The sequence below is a fragment of the Artemia sp. Qi Xiang Cuo genome, chromosome 2 (genome assembly GCF_049724085.1).
Source record: "Artemia sp. Qi Xiang Cuo chromosome 2, ASM4972408v1, whole genome shotgun sequence".
Taxonomy (NCBI): Eukaryota; Metazoa; Arthropoda; class Branchiopoda; order Anostraca; family Artemiidae; genus Artemia; species Artemia sp. Qi Xiang Cuo.
In genome coordinates, this window is record NC_142795.1 from 29239305 (window position 1) to 29261938 (window position 22634).

Here is a 22634-nt window from a genome sequence, read left to right on the forward strand (position 1 = left end):
CACTTGACAATATAATGGGGACTGATTTTCTCCCATTGGACTATTGTATGAAGGTTTGTCGATGTGACTCAAACGCTTATACTCAATTTATTGTTATATTAATTGGAACAAAGCAGAATAATACTGTGGATACACTTTTGAAAACATTGCCATAAATTCAATGTAGATGGCTCCCCCGCCATTCGAAAGAGGTGACATCACAGAGTTACTCCTCTCCCATTCCTCCACCCTGAATTTATCCGTCAGCAGGGACGATCAGTTTCGTTTTAGCTGTGAGAGAGTTGACATCGGAAACCAAAAAAAAATGCTCTATACATGTCCACTAAGCATGTACACTCTTGGCAGTTGGACTCAGTGTGAGAATTGTACAATTATTGATGACTATAGTAAAAAGTGCAAATTATGTAATCCTTGTAAATTACATAGAGGCTATGCAGTACAAATTAAAGGATGTAATTCATGTCTTGAAGAGATTTGTGACTCTCACCCTAGAGGACATCTGTGCTCCAATTGTCTCTATGACAAATGTGATCAGTGGGAGAATACTTACCCGCCATGATTGGAAAGAATCTCAAACGTGATTTTAGTTTATTTCTACGAGATTGGTATCGTCGTGGATTTAAATTATTCTGGGAGGAAGAATCTGGTCTACGATTCAACTGTTGGGGTAACAAGACAATTTGGTTTCTTCGTCATCGTTATGACGACACTGCCTATTATGACTATAAATCCAGTGATTTTTATTTGGCAGTTACCGAATGTGATTCACCATTTGAAAACACTGTATGTGATTTTGCTTCAAATAGACAGATTGAAACTCGTGAATTTCATAATATGAATGCAAATAGTATCATTGACTATACAAAGAGATATGACAGGAGTGAAGTTACATTGTATTACAGAAAATGTGACCCTGACTTTGCAGCAGCTCAATCAAGATCAATATACAGTGAATCCAAATGATTTACCAGCATTAGTGGTTCACGGCAGTTTCCTATACATCGATGAAGAAATCTAAAGTGAAGAAAAGTCGTTTTTATCATGTACATACATTATTTTTATTAATAAACAATTTCACCAACATTTTTTAAGCACTTTACTCTTAGGGCACTGAAATTTATATTATACAGGTCTGAGAGGGTATTTTCCACTAGAAAGTCGTTCAGGTGTGGATTGTCTACATAAATGTTAAGAAACTGTTTGCAAGTATAGCCGCGACATCGTAACACAAAATGTAGTAGCGCATGGAAGCCACAGCTTTTAGTCGTCAGATCTTGCACTCTCCTCCGATTTTTAATAATAGTCTTACCACAGCTTTCAATATATTTGCTGAAGTGCGATGTATAAAATGCATAGGGTAGACCAAGAGGGTCAAAAAATTTAATCGTCCTCTTTTTTGGAAAGATGCACAACAAATGAGCCGTTAAAATAGTTGATTGACTGCTATTAACAATAATTAAGGTATTGTTGATACTTTGAATTTTTCGAAAAAAGTCCGAGGGCAGACAATAGGATTTGTCCTGGGACATGTAGGGATCCATATTAAATACATTGATTATTTGACTGGTGTTCATGGTGCCAAGTCTAGTAGAACACTGCCTTCCGGAGTGATTTCCCAATAGGTTTCATATTGATTTAGTGAGATTAGTGCAATACTCTCAGCCAATGGGTCAGCAAATGTACACTCTAAACGCACACTCCCCGTACGTCCTATACTCATATGCTGCGTGCCAGACAAATCCAATACATTGATACCATGTGTTTTAACAAACATTTCTTCGGTTATACCATTTTCGAATAGTTGCAAATCATGATCTAGGGTTTGCATGGTCAACTCATACAATGTTCTATAGGATTGATGAAAAGATAGATTGTAGTGTGGGATGCCGTTTACTTTGCAGACAATAGATGAAAGTCCAAACATTTCAAATTTATGTGGACATCCAGTCAACGAACCTATTGCACTAGAGCTTTTTACAAATGCCAAAGTGAGCTTTGACAGATTTTCGCCATTGATAAAGGATGAGTCGTGAAGGTGCGTGACCCCATGGCAATGTGACGTTGATTGGTGATTGTATGAGGAACAAGTAGTTTCATATTATTTCCACTGGCTCTCAGTTTTTCCACTGCCAAAGCAACAGAACTCATAACTTGTTGTTTGCGTACATGAAGTATTGCCGAGGTGAGGGAGAGAGTTACATCAGGATTGGCTGCAAGTTCTTTTCTCAATATGAAATTGGATGGTGCAAGCGTTAATTTTATATCGACTTTTACATTGGGTGGTAGCCACTGGGGTATATTAAATATTTCATGATATATATTTTCCAACTTGATGTAATTCACTAGTTGTAGTATTTTTAAGTGCATATGTACTATCAGTATTAGTAATATATTCATATCAACTGGAGGTGCCCCTCAATTCCTTGTATGACTTGGGTGTCATCAGCATGAATTGCATATAGCTTGTATAATTTGAGAGATTGTTCCTTGTGCTCACCAGCGTGCCATTGATGTAGACACTGATTTGACGGAATAAATTATGGAAAATACAATTTCATAGGATATTCTATCGGCAAGAATTTGCAATGTATTATCGGATTTCCGGACTTTCATTTGTAAATCTATAAATTTCGAAGACATGTCCATAAAGTAGTCTTCATTGGAATAAATTTGAAAGTGGATATTATCGGAGAGGGGTGGTTGAGGATAAATTGTTCATAGTATCCATGCTTGACACTCACATCAACATTTTCAGCATTGAATAGATTCAATGAGGCGGTGATTGAAGGTTGAGAATCCTTATGTGGTAGGTAGGATATCTTAGGAAAAGAGATCTAGTTTCGATCTAACAATTCTCTTCCTGGGGCTTCTTGTACTACTGTTTTTCTGACCTGAGTAGAGACTGATGAGTGATGCATTGTTTCTCGACATTTTTAATCCTTTTCCATTTTGTTTTAATCTCTCGCCAAGGGTTCGCGCACTGGACCTAAGATTTTTCATAGCACTTTTTGAAATCCTTGCCAGAGCCCCAATCGTATAGTGTAGAGGATGCAAAATCTGTTGCAGCCGGTACAAGATATTTTCTAGCCAGTGGTACTGAAGAGCGAAACAGCTTAGCAAACCAACTGCCAAGACCAATGCCAGACATTGTAGCACGCCCTTTGTAATACTCCATTCCATTACCCTGTTGTCTTGCACCAAGAGTATTAACATAGCAGTCAATATCAGGACAAATGAATACCACTTTTCTATTAGACATCTTTTTGTAGTTTTTGAACGATGGGCCAAAAATAGGAAGTAATCACAGCCAAACCTTTTGAAATTGCTATGGGATCACCTAATTCAGTTCTTAGTGTTAACTGACAGAGTTCCAAATAGGAAGTGTTTACGGGAATATACTGAAAATGCTTTATATTGTAGTGATGAATATGTTCTTGATTGGTTTTTCGTTCAAGAACTCGTAGGAGGGGAACATTTGAATTACCAACCCGGGATGTTTCCACAAATGAAGCGTAGAGAAATATACAAGTGTCCGCGGAGAATGCAGGTGGGTAGTCAGCAAAAATGAAATTAGTGTTTCCGGCACTTTTACCGTTGATTATATTGAGCTTAAAGCCAAGAACATCCTTTAGGTTATCATTGAGAATAACCTTTTCATTGACAATAGGTGAAATAATGTAGATCTTGCCCTCCTCCTTTGAATAGTTGAAATGAAAAGCTCCTTTTTTACGAGCGGAAATTCTTTTATTAATGGAGCGACATAAATCATTCATACAGGTGAGTTCCTCGTAGGGTAATTCAATATATGGATAATTCATCCAATTGATCTTTTGAATTTGTTCTTGATCACCTGAGGGTGATGGAGGTCAATCATAGGGTCTAATTTTTATTTCATATTTACGATCTTTTCTCAGGATGTCGTAGGTATTTTTGAGAATACAGTCGACAAGAGCCACTTCATACTTACGACAAGCGACCATAAAAACATGCATAAATTATATAGGCCCGGGAGATTATGTAATCAATTTCTCAGAAATTTAATTCCCCTTCGATTACGCAATCATTTTCTCCGAAATTTAGCTCCCCTAGTCAATTATGTAAATCAAGTTCTCGGAAATCCATTTCCCTTAGATCAATACATTCCCTTAGCGATTATGTAAATCACCCCTCGTGTCATTACACTTGGCCAAACAACAATAGCAAATCAATCGACCTTGACATCCTCCACTAGACATTAATAAACCATGAAAATCCATCGAAGTGAGAAAAATCCTGTTTTTTCATTCTCAGTAACAAAAACCATAAAAACATGCATAAACTGCTTTTGACAGCCAAGAAAAATCCTTAAATTGTTGTGGACGTCCAGTAAACATCCAACAAAGTGAGAAAAATACTGTTTTTTTATTCTCAATGAAACAAAAAATAAAAACATACATAAATAACTTTTGACATCCATGAAACATCCTTCAATTGTTGTTGGCATCCAAGAAACTTCCATAAAAGTGAGAAGAATACTGTTTTTTTATTCTCAATGACAAAAACCATAAAAACATGAATAAATTAATTTTGACATCCAAGAAACATCCTTCAATTGTTGTTGACACCCAAGAAACATCCATCAAAGTGAGAAAAATCCTGTTTTTTCATTCTCAGTGACAAAAAACATAAAAACATACATAAATTGTTGTTGACATCCATGAAACATCCTTCAATTGTTGTTGACATCCAAGAAACAACCATCAAAGTGAGAAAAATCCTGTTTTTTCATTCTCAGTGACAAAACCCATAAAAACATGAATAAATTGCTGTTGACATCCAAGAAACATCCTTCAATTGTTGTTGATATCCAGGAAACATCCATCAAAGTAAGAAAAATCCTGTTTTTTCATTCTCAGTGACAAAAACCATAAAAACATAAATAAATTGTTGTTGACATCCATGAAACATCCTTTAATTGTTGTTGACATCCAAGAAATAACCATCAAAGTGAGAAAAATCCTGTTTTTTCATTCTCAGTGACAAAAACCATAAAAACTTGCATAAATTATGTACTCTCAGCGTTAGACTTAATCTTAGATGGCAGCACATGTGTTCGTACCGTATTCAATAAGGGGGTTCTACTTTTATTAAGTGAAAAACACTAGCCCTTGTATTTATCATACAATTCAATATTTTTTTCATTGATACAGCTCTTTGTGACGTTCTAATTAACCAGGGCCATTTTCTTATTACCCTAGTCTTAAAATTCCATCTATAAGGTCCAAGAACAAGGAAAGTGTTCTTCTTCATGACAAAACGTGTAGTACTATCATCAGAACGCAGAGACGTTTCAAATGAGCTGTAACTTTCCACAAGCTAGACCATAATCACAAAAGGCTCACAGCTGAGGAGATTCTAAGGGGTCAGACACTACTTTTGGGACTAAACCGTGTCTTCTTGACAAGTAGCTCATTTTAAAGCCTATTTTTCTCTGATTCATAATATATACGTCTTACCGTGTTTAAAAGTCTTGAATTCAATTTAGTTCCCAAATAAAGTCTTTAAGAAATTCAAATTCATGTCTTACAAAAAAGCGGGCGATGGCCTTGCTTTGGCTTATTATGCCCTATACAGTGTTTTTTTTAAGTGAAAAACAATAGCCCTTAGATTTATCTTGAATTCAATTTAGTTCCCAAATAAAGTTTTTCTAAGAAATTCAAAATCCTTGTCTTCCAAAAAAGCGGGCGATGGCCTTACTTTGGCTTATTATACCCTATACAGTGTACCACAAATCAGTATTAATAAATAAATGAAACCCTAAACAAACCGAAATTAAAATACGTCAAACTCAAAACGAGCAAAAATTAATCTCAGTAGGGTTCTAAACCCTGTGCTTTCTAAAAGCCAGAATATAATTTTTACTTTACTGAAAACAAATTCTTTTAAATGTTTTCACTTATACCTTTAAGAAAACAAAAATTAATTAAGATTTTAAACAATAAATACCAGCATATGATTATTAAACAGACAATGCACAATTTTTTCCAGTAAAGTACAAATTATATTCTGGCTTTTAGAAAGCAGAAGGTTTAGAATCCTACTCAGATTAATTTCTGCTCGTTTTGAGTTTTACTTATTTTAATTTCTGTTCATTTTGGGTTTCATTTATTTATTGATACTGATTTGTGGTAGTTGTATGCTTGGTAGATTATTTGATTCCATTTTTGTTCATTTTTTGTTTTATGGAGTTCTTTACTTTTTTTTGAAAAACTTATTTTTTGAAAAAAGTTTTTTTGATTAATTATTGGTAAAGACAATGAGTGTAGTTAAGATGTTATAAGGAAAATAGCCAAGGCCCAGGGTGTTTTTCACAGTTGAAACAAGTTTGGAAAAACAGGAAGATAAGTCTGTGAACCAAGATTAGAATATTGGAAGCTACACTCATGACAGTGGCCAAGTATGGTCTTGAAGAGAGGGCACTCCAAAAACTGGAGTTGGATTTGCTAGATATTTTCCAGACAAATTACCTACAGATTGTTTTTGGGCCTAACTGACCAATTGTACCTCTGTGCGAAAACTGTGGTTCATTCCTACTTTCTTGGGCTATAATGAGAGAAAGGTTGAGATGATTAGAACTTATTCTGCGGATGAACTATCTCAGATTACCAAAGATCGTCTTAGTTGGCCAACCGTCTAGGACCAAAAGAAAAGCAGATCGTCCCTGAATGGGGTAGGAGGATGTTGTAAGGAAAGATTTCAGGGAAATGAAAACTTGTTGGGAGGGTGTAAAGAGGGAGGCTTTGAGTAGACTGTGATGAAGGAGAAAGGTTCGTACCTGTGTTACCCTCAGGCATCTTGGTGTTGCAGCGAGTTATCTTTAGTAGTAGTAGTACCATTAACTGTTATAATGAGAGACCATTTATTGTTGCAATTGTACGATAAAACTCTTTGAGCGCATAATTTATAAGAGAACTTGAGATTGGCTAGACGATGGGGAAATTATTAGGGAGAAGAAGGGGGATTTTTGTTCAGGGTAGAGAACATTCAATGGAGTTTCATTTTAAAGAGACTGGTAGATAAGCACTGTACTGATAGTGGTAATATTTTTACATATTTAGTCCGTCTGCCAGTGCGAATTCTTTTAGCTAACTGTATTCAATTAATGAAAAATGGTATAATAAAACTGAGGAATAATAATGGCTACCACGAAAACTATAGCCTAGTAAAGAACAAACCACGGCCCATAGTAACCAAAAATTTGAACACAGCTACGCAAGCTTGTAGCACAGGTACAGCAAAAACAGCTATGCACGCTTTTCCTCCATCCAATCTGTTCAAAGTCTCCCTCTTTAACGCCTCCCAAGAATTTTCCATTACCCTTAAATATTTCCTTGCGACATCCACCCACCTTATTTGAGAACGACCTGTTTTTAGCTTGGCCGTAGACCGTTGGCCAGCAAGGATGATCTTTCGCAATCTGTCATCCTTCATCCGCGGAACATATCCTAGCCATCTCGATCTTTCGTTCACTATCATAGGCAGCGCAATCGCGCTGCCTAAGTAAAGAACAATGTTGGCACAATGTATCATTTTTTTTTCTTGGTCTTAGACCATGGCACTTTGTATCAAAAGAGTTGTTCCAAAAACTTCGAAAAGGGCTCATTCAATTGGAAATTCAAAGGGCAAGTGCCCTTTTTAACAGTCGAAAGTGATTGGAAGGAAATTAACAGCCCTTCCGTGCCCACCACTTCCCAATACACATCCAATCAAATTTTGAAATAGCCATTTTGTTCAGGGTTGTTGATTTCCAAATAACAATTAGGTTTTTGAGGAGGACACACCCCCACAGCCCTCAGGGCAAGAGTTGTAAGTTATACCCTGGGGGCATAAAGGTTCTTATAGAAAGTGTTGTCGTAGAAACTTCAAAAAAGGCTGGTTCAATTGGACACTCAAAGGGCTAGTGCCCTTTTTTATAGTCGAAAGTGATTGGAGGGCAACTAACCCCTCTTTGACGCCCACCTTTTCCCCAAACACATCCAATCAAAATTTTGGTAATATCAAAACACATCCTGAAAAGGGGCTCATTCGATTGGAAATTCAACGGGCTAGTGCCCTTTTTAATAGTCGAAAGGGATTGGAGGGCAACTAACCCACTCTCACGCTCACCTTTTCCCCAAACACATCCACCCCCCCATGTCCCTTATGGTAAGGGTTGTAAGGTAGTTGAAAGGTCCGGAAATTATATCTTTGAGGATGACACTCCCCCCACAGCCCTTATGGCAAGGGTTGTAAGTTATGCCCTGGGGGCAAGTAAGGTTTTTATTGAAAGCTTTGCTGTAAAAACTTAAAAAAGGAAATTCAAAGGGCTACTGCCCTTTTTAATAGTCGAAAGGGATTGGAAGGCATCTAACCCCCCCCTCTCACGCCCACCTTTTCCCCATATACATCCAACCAAAATTTTGAGATAGCCATTTTGTTCAACGTAGTTATAAGTTCTAAAAATTTGGTCTTTGAGGATGACAACCCCCCAAAGCCCTCAGGGCAAGGGTTATAAGTTATGCCCTGGGGGCATATAAGGTTTTCATAGAAAGCGTTGCCGTAGAAACTTCCAAAGGGGCTCATTCGATTGGAAATTGAAATTGCTAGTGCCCTTTTTAATAGTCGAAAGTGATTTGAAGGCAACTAACACCCCTTCCACGCCTACCATTTATCCAAACACATCCAATCAAAATTTTGAGATAGCCATTTTGTTCAACGTAGTTGAAAGTTCTGGAAATTAGGTCTTTGAGGATGATTAACCCCCTCAGAGCCCTCAGAGCAAGGGTTATAAGTTATATCCTGGGGGAAAATAAGGTTTTTATTGAAAGCTTTGTCGTAGAAACTTGAAAAAGGGCGCATTCGATTGAAAATTCAAAGGGCTAGTGCCCTTTTTAACAGTCGAAAGTGATTGGAGGGCAACTAACCCTCCTCTCACGCCCACCTTTTCCCCAAACACATACAATCAAAATTTGGAGATAGCCATTTTTTTCAACGTAGTTGAAAGTTCTGGAAATTATGTCTTTAAGGATGACAACCTCCCCTCCACAGCCCTCAGGGCAAGGGTTGTAAGTTATACCTTGGACACATATAAGGCTTTTTATAGAAAGCCTTGTCGTAGAAAGTTCTAAAAGGTCTTATTCCATTTGAAATTAAAATGGCTAGTGGCCCTTTTTAATAGCGGAAGTAATTGGAGTGCAACTAACCCCCCCCCCCCTCTCACGCCCACTATTTTCCCAAACATATACAATCAAAATTTTGAGATTGCAATTTTTTTCAACGTAGTTGAAATTTCTGGAAATTATGTCTTTGAGGATGACAATCCCCCACATCCCTCAGGACAACGGTTGTAAGTTATGCCGTGGGGGCATATGAGGTTTTTATAGAAAGCGTTGTCGTAAAACTTCAAAAAGGGGTTAATCGATTGAAAATTGAAAGGGCTAGTGCCCTTTTTAATAGTTGAAAGTAATCGGAGGGCAACTAACCCCCTCTCACGCCCACCATTTCCTCAAACACATCCAATCAAAATTTTGAGATAATAATTTTTTTCAATGTAGTTAAATGTTCTGGAAATTAGGTCTTTTAGGATGACAACCCCCTCAGAGATATAAGATTTTTGTAAAAAGCGTTGTCGTAGCAAATTCAAAAAGGAATCATTCGATTGGAAATTGAAATGGCTAGTGCCCTTTTTAGAAGTCGAAAGCGATTGGAGGTAAGTGCTCCCCCCCCCTCTCACGCCAACCTGTTCCCAGAACACATCCAATCTAAATTTTGAGATAACTATTTTGTTCAACTTAGTTGAAAGATCTGTAACTTATGTCTTTGAGGATGACAACCCCCTCACAACCCTCAGGGCAAGGGTTGTAAGTTAGGCCCTGGGGCTTATAAGGTTTTTGTAGAAAGCGTTGTCGTGGATACTTCAAAAAGGGCTCATTCGTTTGGAAACTGAAATTGCTAGTGCCCTTTCTAATCGTTGAAAGTGATGGGAGGGCAAATAACCCCCCCCCCCTCACACCCACCATTTACCAAAACACATCCAATCAAAATTTTTAGATTGCAATTTTCTTGTTGCTTTCCAACTACTTTCAACAATTAAAAAGGAAACTATCCTTTTCAATTTCTAATCAAATGAGCCCTTTTTGAAGTTTCTACGACAACGCTTTCTATAAAAACCTTATATGCCCTCTTGGCATAACTTAAAACCCTTGCCTGAGGGCTCTGAGGAAGTTATCATCCTCAAAGATTTAATTTCCAGAGCTTTCAACTACATTGAACAAAATGGATATCGTAAAATTTTGATTGCATGTGGTTGGGGAAACGGTGGGCGTGAGAGGGGGGTTAGATGCCTTTCAATCGCTTTAAACTATTAAAAAGGGCACTAGCCCTTTCAATTTCCAGTCGAAAGAGCCCTTTTTGAAGTTTTTACGACAACCCTTTCGATAAAAACCTTATATGCACCAAGGGCATAACTTACAACCCTTACGCTGAAGGCTGTGGGGGGTTTCCTCCTCAAACACATAATATCCTGAGAAATAAGAAGGTTTTGCACATCAAGTGGCCTTCCTAAGCTAAACAGCCTATTAGCCATAAATTGTGGATTTCGGTTATTTTAGAGAAACTACCCACCCCAGCCTATTGAAATATATCGGATTTGTGAGTAGTTTCATACAGGGGCACATCTAGGGAGGCTAGAGGAGGGGAGCACCCCAGGTGGCTCTAGAAAATCATAGAAAGGTGGCTAAGAGCTCACATATTTTGTTTGTATCTTAAAAGTATCTTCAAGGATAGATCAGCCTAGTAGGCTAAGCCTAATTATTTTCTCGGGTTCGTTTTTTTTCATCCCAATTAACACATTTCTGGGAATTGTTAGCTAATTTTGTTGCTCGACTAGGTTGAAAGGGTTTTTATTCCCACCTATCGAAATTTAGTTTAGCATTCTTGAATTGATTCTTGAAGCTATGTTCTCTGAGCAAGTATTTTCATTGAAAATATGATATCCGAGTTTAATACTCAAGTTGGGTTATTTAGAACTGTTGTGTAATTTCTCTTTCAAATCTATTTCCGGTCATATTTATTACTAGATATGCCAACTTAAATGCCAACGCTAAAGGGATATGGTCCTTGGTTTACATACTTTGGTTTTTCAAAAACATAAACATTATCTATTTTACTCCTACAATGGCCCAACGACATTGGTATAGCCCCGTTCACAATGAGAATCTGCTTATTCCAAGACTTTGATAGAGCTAATTTGAGCTAATCTGGTTTTTTTTTACAAAATTTTTCAGCCTATCAGAAATTCTGCGAAAAATCTGATTGGCTCAAATTAGCACCGGCTAAATCTCTGTATTAGTAAGATCTCATTCTTAATTGACCTTAAAGTTGTTGCAAGGTTCTTTTTCTATCTAAATAGTATTTATAGCCACGAAATACTTGATCAGTACATCTAGTAATTTTCAAGTAATTAGTAATTTAAACTATTAGTACTTTGCAACTCGGTTCATTAGTAACCAAAACTAAAAAAAAGGGAATTCTTATAACAATAGATTTGACTTTTTATTCTTATTCCAAATATATAAACTTCATTATGTTTAGTGTTACCCATTGTTAATTACGAGCCTGAGAAAATTTGCGGTTTTTTTTATAAACGGTGGAAACACCCAAAAATAGTAAAGGAATATTAATAAAAATTGCATCATCATATTCAGCGTACCAGAGAACTCTACTGTAGAGAGTTCAATTTCTCATCTGCAAAAATTTGGAATTTTGTATTTTTTGCCCGACGAAAGATCACGGATGAGTGTTTATATGTTTTTTCGTTTTTTTTTTTCCAGGGGTAATCGTATTGAACCAATGATACTAGAAGATAGGGAGAAGGGCTCAAATGAACGGAAATCAAAAGCTGTAGTTTTCTTATTAAGTGACCAAAAATAATGGAGGACAACTAGGCCTCCTCCCACGGCCCGTTTTTCTCCAAAGTCGTCTGATCAAAATTTTGTGATTAATCATTTTGTTCAGCATGGTTTTAATTTCTAATATGTATGACTCTGGGAATGGCATGACCCCCATAGCCTCCGGGGAAAGGGCTCTAAATTATATAATTTGCCCATTATTTACATGTAGTATTTACTATTGGGATGAATATAGACACTTTCGGGGGGGGGGGAGGGGATTTTCCAGAGGCTATACTTTTCATGGGGAAAATTTTCCTTAGGGAGTGAAGTTGTCGGGTATTGGCCTCCCATGGACCCTGCAGCGTAAAATGAACCCTAAGATCTACCCTGCATGGTAAATTATATGCAGAAGGAATTTGCCAAGATTCTTATGGTGTTATTTTCATTTGTCTTATTTTCTCTTTGGCAACTCAGTTTTACGTGTAGAGATATTCCGGAGGAATTGTCCAGGAAAAATTTTCAGCGGGGTTAAAATTGCCTGGGGATTTTTTCAAAGGGGGGGGGCCTTTTCCACGGGAGAAATTCTCCATGTGGGAATATTCTGAGGGAGAAACTCTCCATCAGGAGGTGGGGGATTTCCGGAAAAACTTCAGTGGAGGAGGGATTACAAGCAAGTTTTGAAAAACAATTCCGGAAAACAATTCCCGTCTTTTTTTTCAAATGAAGGTAGGCTAAGGAGAATTTTCCAGGCGCAATTGTCCGAAGGAAATTTTCTTGGGGGAGGAAGTTTTACCCGGGAAGAGCCCCTGTTAGAGGAGTTTCTTGTGGAGGGTTTTTTCCTAGAGAGGGGAAGTGGATTTCTGGTAGAATTCCCGAAATTCCCGAAGGGGTCCTCAAACCTCAGAACTTAATTTAAATGTTGTTTTCTCTTTGTAACTAAAATTGTCTTGTTTTCATATTCAAACTCTTATTATGCTATCACTGAAAATTTACAACTGCTCTTTTGACACAGAGTAGCCTACTTAAGTCTTACCTTGTCATAAGCAATATCACAGTCAAATTACTTCCAACTCCCACCGAAGTGATGAATAGAAATACTACCGCAATGACCAAATGATACCCTGGTTTGAGCGGGGGAAATGCCATCCAATGAGGGTCTATTATCAACAAATCACTTTTTGTAAATAGGCCAAATTCAATCCAGTCATCAATCAGATGTGGCCAATGAACGTGGGGGCCAACAAAAATATTGGTTCGGTTATCCATCTAAATCGCCGAGAAATAAAACGAATGGAGAATATATAATGCAACGGGAATTTTCTTTGTAATAGGCACCTGCGCCAAAAGCTGGTGGTTTATATAGGATTCATATGAAACAAAAAAGAGGAAAAATTGTATTTTATGTTGGCCTACACATTAGGATAAAAGAGAAGAGATGTATGAAAAGAGTAAGACCTGAATATACAAGGACGGGATATAGGCCTACACAGTTAATGACTATTTTCATATATATATATATATATATATATATATATATATATATATATATATATATATATATATATATATATATATATATATATATATATATATATATATATATATATATATATCAGTTTCCACTTTTCGTACTATTTTGTATACTATATAAGAAGTTGTTGCTTTTGTTGTTATTATTTTTTTATTTTTTTTAGTATATTATCATTTTGTTTCCTCTTTTCGCATTTTTGTATACTCTGTCATTGTACATTTATTGTATACGACGGGTTTTCAATATATTATATTATATTATATATATATATATATATATATATATATATATATATATATATATATATATATATATATATATATATATATATATATATATATATATATATATATATATATATATATATATATATATATATATATATATATATATATATATATATATATATATATATCCTATCTGCAAAAATGTGGATTTTTTTATGTTTGGCCAGAAGAAAGATCATGGATGCGTGTTTTTTTTCCCCAGGGGTGATCACATCGACCCAGTTTCCCTAGAATATCAGGAGACGGCTCATTCGAAGGGAAATTCAAAGTTGTAAAACCTTTTTTAAGGGACGAAAAATTTGAGGGCAACAAGCCCCCTCCCCTTCCCCTTTTTTTCCTAAAATCATTTGATCAAAATTTTGAGATTGCCATTTTGTTCATCTTAGTTGAAAGGCCCAATAACTATGCCTTTGGGTATAACATGACCCCCCCCCTTACTGCCCCAAGGGAAAGGTCGCTAAGTTATAAAATGTGATACTTAGTCCCCTCAATCTACTTAAAGAGTGCCTACCCCTAGTTTTAAAGTACGCCTTATGACGTCACGGCATCCCAGGCAAGATTGCGACGGGAGCCCCGTTTCCAGGATAGATTACCAGGTGTTTCAGTATGATTACTCGGGGTATGGTTTAGATAATAGATGAGTAGCAATAATATGAGAATTAACATAGGATTTCTACAAGGCCCACAACAGATTAACATTGGATTTCTCTAACGCCCTCTGACGTCACGGCATCCCTGACAAGATTCCTACGACAGCCCTGTTTCAAGGCGAGATTCCGAGGTGTTCAGTATGATCAATCGGAGTATGGTTCGAATAATAGACGAGTAGCAATAATAGGGAAATTAACATAAGATTTCTGCAACATCCAATGGGAAATCAACATTGGATTTATGTGACAGTCATGGAAAAATTAACATAGGATTTTAAACGCAGCCCTGTTTCCAGCTGGCAGACTTCCCACTCCTGGCAAAATTGCACGAATTCCAGGTGTATGCATATGATTAATCGGAATATAGTAGGGATAATACACAAGCAGTAATAGTAGGAAATTAACATGGGATTTTAAAGGGCTCAGATAAGTAGAGCTACCAGCCCCGCAGGCCGTCGCACCTGCGCAATACGGTCACCGGTCCAATTAAAGAGAACTACAGTTGGCTAGACTCCCACGACACACCCCTCTGGACTCTAATGACATCACATGACTTACCCCCGCTTAAACAGTCAGGTGTAATATACTTTACATAATCTTATGTAACCTTGCGTCAAAAATCCCCGGGGGGAACCCCTTCTTGTAACTTAACGACAGCACACACCTTATGTGATGTCAAGTAATAATTGTGCAACCACCAATGTCACGTAATACTTTTTGACATTTTATTTTTGTCGCGCGAAATGTTCAAAGCATTTTTCTTTCTTTTAACTTAATGACGGCGCTCAGTTTATGCAAGGTCAGCACACACTTTTATGTAATAACGGCGCGCATCGCTGTCGCTTAATACCTTTTTTGGCATTTTTTTGTTCGACCGAAACGTTCAAAACGTTTCTTTTTTTATTCTTAAGTTCTTATTCCTCGCTCAGATCGAAAGGTCAATTCCCTTCCATTGGAACAGCGCTCCAAGCAAGAGGACTAGCAAGCCATTTCCAATATTCTGTCCTACACAATACTTCCAAGAAATAAGTCATTCTCGTGACGTCGCAAGACACGCCTCTGACAATTCTATGAAACACTTGGCAGGATTCTGAACGTAACCCTTGTTTTTCCATGCACCTGCGTCAATTGGCAGGAAGACGGGGAATATTTATTTTCGCTAAGAGACAATTGCGTTATATTTATTTCGAGCAATAACGACAGAAGTGGTGCTTAAATCATGTAAACTGCTTCATCGTTCTAAGCATTAAATCTTAAAAACACAGACTTTGTAAATAAAATTTTATTATTTCAAATAAATTTACAAACAATACTAAGAACACAGGAAAAAACAGTTAAAAAACACCACTAAAAAAAATGAAACGTGAAAAGAGGCTTATCGTAATATATGCAAAAAGAACCGTGTATTATAGAAAGGTGTTTGGGTCCTAGCATGCAATACCAGGGGATATGGCTGATATTAGATGAAAATTTAAGCCCTATTAAGAACTTTCTAACGAAAATGCATCGTTTCTTTGAGCTACGCTTATGAATATTTCACAATATCCTGACAATTTGCCCCACCCTTCCCCCTAGCAATTCTTTCCAGAGATTGCGTTGATATTAGAACTAAATTTACGCTATATTAAGAGCTTTTTAACGAAACTGCATCGTTTCTTTGACTGGGATGTTAAATTTCAGTCCCCCTCTCCCAAAAAAAGTTTAACACCTCCCACGTTATCTTTAAGCTCTAGAGTGTGCTAGTCAAACGCAATACATGCCACCCTGGCACACTATGAATGGCATATGGTCCCCCTAGCACTTTCATTATTCCAAAGGCATTTACATATATTTTCATTAAAAAATATGCTTTTAAATCCATTGATTTATATTTTTGCAATCCACCATCAACGTGATGTCCCCCATGGCAATTCACGCCACACTATCAAACACCTACTGTTCTGCGGCATCCTCTGACATCCCCCTCATCATTCCTAAGACATTTTTCAGACATTTCTGGTTAAAAATTATGCTTCAAGTGGATTATTCAAGTTTTGGCAAGCCAAGCTTATCATGATGCTCCACAAAACACTTCACACCACCTTGGGATTACGCACTCCACCTCCATCAACACATCCCCCCTCCTAGGACATTTTCCACTTTTCCCACCGAAAATAAGCTCATGAATCTAAATTAAGACTGCTTTTTTTATTTCTGAACAGATGGAACTCGACATTTCATTGCTAGAACGTGTTAATCCAAGCAATTCACACCACAGTGCCTAACTATTACTGCTCTCTGGCACCCTCTGACACACGGCCGCTCATGCTAACCTAAGTTAAATAAACCTAACTTAAACGTAGTTAACTTAATGTATTTAAGAAGTTTTCTAGCAGATAACTTGCTAGCGTAAACAGAAAATTGTTATTTCTAAGAAAAATTTCTTATCTTTGATGGAGAACATACTGGTATTAGAAAAAATTTGTTACTAATAAGAAAAAACCTTTTACTTCCAAAGAAATTTGACAGTATTAAGTAAAACTTTGTTGGTATTAAGTAGAAAGTTGTTACTTCGAAGAGAAAATTTGTTATTGTTAAGAAAACACTTGCTACATCTAGCGGAAAACACATAACCATAGACAGAAAATTGTTGCTTCTAAGAGAAATATCTTATCTTTGACAAAAAAACTTATTGCTAATAGACAAAATTTGTTACTATTAAGAAAAAACCTGTTAGTTCCAAGAGACATTTGACAGTATTAGGTAAAAGTGTGTAAGTATTAAAGAAAAAGTTAGTTCCTCGAAGAAAAAATTTGCTAGTGTTAAGAAAAACTTGCTACTTCTAGCGGAAAAAGTTGTCATCATAAACAAAAAATTGTTACTTCTAAGAGAAGTATCTTATCTTTGACAAAAAAACTTGCTGCTATTAGAAAAACTGTCTTACTATTAAGAAAAACCTATTACTTCCAAGAGACATTTGATAATATTAAGTAAAACGTTGTTAGTATTAAGAATAAAAGTTGTAACGTCAAAGGGAAAATTTGTTCGTGTTAAGAAACACTTGCTTCTTCTAACAGAAAACTTGTTAGAATAGATAGAAAATTATTACTTGTTAGAGAAATTTGTTATCTTTGACCGAAAACTTGCTGCTATTAGAAAAGTAGTTGGACTTCGAAGAGAAAATTTGTTAGTGTTAAGAAAAAGTTGCTACTTCTATTAGAAAACTTGGTAGCATTAACAAAAAACTGATACTTCTAAGGGAAATTTATTATCTTTGACGGAAAACTTGTTGCTATTAGAAAAACTTTGTTACTATTAAGGAAAAAAATTGTTTTTTCGAATAGAAAATTTTTTAGTGTTAAGAAAAACTTACTTCTTCTAAAAGAAATCTTATTAGCATTGTCAGAAAATTTTTATTTCTAAGATAAAATTGTTATCTTTGACGGAAAACGTGCTGCTATTAGAAAATATTTGTTACTATTAAAAAATAACCTATTACCTCCATGAGAAACATGATAATATTAAGTACAGGTTTGTTACTATTAAAAAATAAGTTGTTATTTTGAAGAGATAATTCGTTAAGTGTTAACAGAAATCTTGCTAAAATAGTCAGAAAATTGTTACTTCTAACAGAAATTTTTTATCTTTGACAGAAAACTTGCTGCTATTAGAAAAAATTTATTGCTATTAAGATAAAACCTGTTACCTTCATGAGAAATTTCATAATATTAAGCAAAAGTTTTTCAGTATTAAAGGAATAGTTGTTAGTTCGAAGGTAAAAGTTTTTAGTGTTAAGAAAAACTTGCTACTCCTAACAGAAAACTTGGGAGCATTAGCATAAAATTGTTACTTCTAAGAGAAAATTGTTATCTTTGACGGAAAACATGCTGCTATTAAAACAAAATTTGGTACTATTAAGAGAAAGCTGTCACTTCCATGAGAAATTTGATCGTATTAAGTAAAAATTTGTTAGTATTAAGGAAAAAAAAGTTTTTACTTCGAAGAGAAAATTTTTCAGTGTTAAGAAAAAGTTGGTTTATCTTGGTACAAAGCAGAAAACTTGGTAGTATAAACAGAAAATTGTTACTTCTAAGAGAAATTTGTTGTCTTTGACGGAAAACTTGTTGCTATTACAAAACCTTAATACTATTAAGAAAAAGCTGTTACCTCCATGAGAAATTTATAGTATTAAGTAAAACATTTGCTAGTATTAAGGAAGAAAGTGTTTACTTCGAAGAGAATATTTGTTAATGGTAAGAAAAAGTTGCTAGTTGTAACAGAAAACATGGCACCATTAACAGAAAATTGTTACTTCTAAGAGAAATTTGTTATCTTTGACGGAAAACTTGTTGCTATTAGAAAACTTTGATACTATTAAGGAAAAAGTTGTTACTTCGAAGAGGAAATTTGTTAGTGTTAAGAAAAACTTAGTTCTTGTAACAGTAAACTCGTTAACATAGTCAGAAAATTGTTACCTCTAAGAGAAATTTGTTATCTTTGACAAAAAACCTAGCTGCTATTAGAAAAAATTTGTTGCTATTAAGAAAAATCTGTTACCTCCATGAAAAATTCGATCAGATTAGATAAAAATTTGTTAGTATTCAGGAAAAAAGTTGTTACTTTGAAGAGAAAATTTGTTAGTGTTAATAAAAAAGTTACTAGTTCTAACAGAAACTTGATAAAATTAACAAAAAACTGTTATTTCTAAGAGAAATTTGTTATCATTGGTGGAAACTTCTTGCTATTACAAAAAATATGCTACTATTAAGGAAAAAAAGTTGTTACGTAGAACAAAAAATTTTTAGTGTTAAGAAAAACTTACTTCTTCTAACGCAAATCTTGCTAGCATAGTCAGAAAATTGTTACTTCTAATAGAAATTTGTTATATTTGAAGGAAAACTTGCTGCTATTACAAAAAGTTTGCTACTATTAAGAAAAAACCTATTACCTCCATAAGAGATTTGATAATATCATGGGCAGTGCAATCGCACTGTCTAAGTAAAACACGATGTTTGCACAATGTATTATTTATTTTTTTATTTAGTTTTTTGTTTTAGACCAGGGCACTTCTTATTGAAGGAGTTGTCCTAAAAACTTCGAAAAGGGCTCATTCGATTGGAAATTGGAGTGACTAGTGTCCTTTTCAATCGTCGAAAGTGATTGGAAGACAACTAACACCCCTTCCACACCCCCCATTTGTCCAAACAGACCAAAAAAAACAGAAATTAAAATAAATTAAACTCAAAACAAGCACAACTTAATCTGGGTAGGGTTCTAAACCTTATGCTTTCTAAAAGCCAGAATATAATTTGTACTCTACTGAAAAAAAATTATTTTCACTTATAACTTTAAGAAAACAAAAATTATTTAAGATTTTAAGCAATAAATATCAGCATATGTATATTAAACTGACAATACACATTTTTTCAGTAAATTCATTTGAATTTTGTTCAGTAGAGTACAAATTGTATTCTGGCTTTTATAAAGCATAGGGCTAACAACCCTACTCAGATTACTTTCTGCTCGTTTTGAGTTTGAAAATTTTAATTTCTGTTTGTTTTGGGTTTCATTTATTTATTGATACGGATTTGTGGTAGGTGTATGCTTGGTAGATTATTTTATTCTGTTTTTGTTCATATTTGGTTTAATGGAGTTCTTTATTTTTTTTGGAAAAACTTATTTTGTGCAAATAGTTTTTCTGATTAATTAAGTAAAGGTTTGCTATTTTTAAAGAAAAATTTATTACTTCGAAGAGACAATTTGTTAGTGTTAAGAGAAACTTTCTACTTCTAACAGAATACTTGGTAGCATTAACATAAAATTGTGACTTCAAAGAATTTTTTTTTCTTTGACGGAAAACTTGCTGCTATTTTCATTTGAAACATTAACAGAGGTAAAACTGAGAAGATAAACCGCGACATAACACTACAAAAATAAGCCAAGTCAAATGTTTCTAAGGTAAAAAAAACTTCCAAATTACACTTTGAGATATCAATTGAGGTGACACAGGCAAGATAAGATACATCACTACAAAAATATCTTGAGTCGTACGTTCCATACGAGAAACTTACAAAATGCACTTTTAAACATTAATAGAGGTAACACTGACAAATTAAACCCTGACACAACAGTATAAAAACATTCTGACACAAACGTTTTAAACGAAAAGATTCCAAGATTCACTTTGAAATATCAACTGAGGCAACAGTGACAATACAAACGATGATGCTACACTACAAGAACATCTTGAGTTATGCGTATCAAACGAGAAACTTCCAAAATGAAATTTGAAACATCAACAGATGTAACGCAGTCAAGATAAAGCAAGACACGAAACTACAAAAATGTCTTGAATCATATGTTTAAAATGAGAAAAACCTTCAAAATGCAATTTTAAACATCAACAGAGGTAGCACTGACATGATACACCATAGTACAACACTTTAAAAATATTTCTAGTCATATATTTCCTAAAAAATGTACTTTGAAACATCAAGAGAGGTAACACTGATAAGATAAAGCACAACACAACACTATAAATACATCCTGAGTCATACGATTCAAACGAGAAAGCTTCAAAGTGCACTTTGAAGCATCAACGGTGGTAACTCTGATAGAAAGAACCACGAGACATCCCTATAAAAATAACCTAAATCATAGTCTAACTCGAGGCTGGATTTTTTCATATCCTGGATCTATTAAACCCCGGGAAAATATTGAACAATATGTAAAAATAATAAAATATGAAATGTAATATCTTAAAATTCTCAAACCTTGGGTTCAAAGTGTATACAGCTGGCTTAAATCAGATATTTCATGACTTTATTTAATCAGTAGGCTCTTTTTACCACAGAAATTGTGAAATATTTTAAACTTGGCTATAAGCTTGTTTTGTAATAATACCCGGTCAATCTGAACTCTAGTCTTGGACATTTTATTTTGCTCTCCTGGGTCACTGATGAAGCTAAACTAGCCCCGCCCACAGACTTCTCTCTTGCTCTTGCCACAGTGACCTACTTTTAAACGCGTACAGTGACCTATTATTAAACGAGATTGGATGCGATTATTTGAATCTTTAGACTTAATTGCTAGACAAGTTTTTTGTCAGAAATGAAGCCGGAAAATCTGGCTTTCACTCGATTACCTGGATTTCCTTGGTGGCCAATAAGGATACTTTGTGTTCTTAGTCTTGGAAAGAAATTTCTCGTGTTCAAGTACGGGGATCGTAAAACAGCAACTCGTAAAAAAAATCGTAAAACAGGCATGAGGTGCTAGTAAGCATGCATCCATCAAAAAATCAATGGCTGACCTGAATAAAAATCCATACTGTTACTTGGAAGCTGATGCTAGCCTCGGAATTGAGAAGGAAGTGCGGCTTGAGATTTCTGAACTAATAGCGAAAATTTCGTAGGCTTATGACTCAATTAGTGCTCTTGTTAAGCAAAATATAGCAAAGGAGCTCGGTAAGGTCAAAATCTCACAAGATGACCTTGAAAAAATAACGCAAACTTTATTCGTCCGTTATGTTGGAGCTTAAAAGTAGCCACGAAAAACTAGTAGACGAATCGGAGGGCTGGAATCTAAAGTTGATTTCTTGGCATAAGCAATTTCAAACTTGCAGTATGACTTCGATGAAATGCAACAAGCAAGTAACTCTTCCTGTGTAGTTATTTACCACCTACCTGGTCTGAATATAATAACAAGGTGTCCCACAAATAATGTGCTAGACTTAATAACAAACAAACTAGGTCTACCATCGGTATCTGAGTCTGACATTCTGGATGTTAATATTTTGGTAAAACCCAGTAGTAGCAGAATCCCCCCAGTTGAAGTCGGATTTAAAAGCCCAGCAGTCTCAAGAGAAGTATTGAAAAATCAAAGCAAGCTGAAAAGATCGCAATTTTTTGTAAGTGAAAGTCTTACTCGTCGTAGACAGGAAGTTCTAAATGCTGCTAGGGATGTGGCGAGTATGAGAAATGCTTGGTCAGTGCAGGTCCATATCTTTGCAAAGTCTGGCAATCAAGTAGTTAGAATTAAGGACCTATCAGAAGTTATCTTGTTGAGCCGTCTTCCATAAGCCAGGGTTCTGGCTAAAAGACAGGAGAGTGACTAAACTGCTTTAGTGACAGTAAGGTGAGTTTTTTGTATCAAATGTCTCTGCTGACTCATAGACTGTCTGATCTTGCAGGAAATTACTTTAATTTAGCTAATGTATGTGAACGAGGCCTTTGTAAACGTGATGGTGGGAATGAAAGAGTGAGTTCAGACATGAAAATTC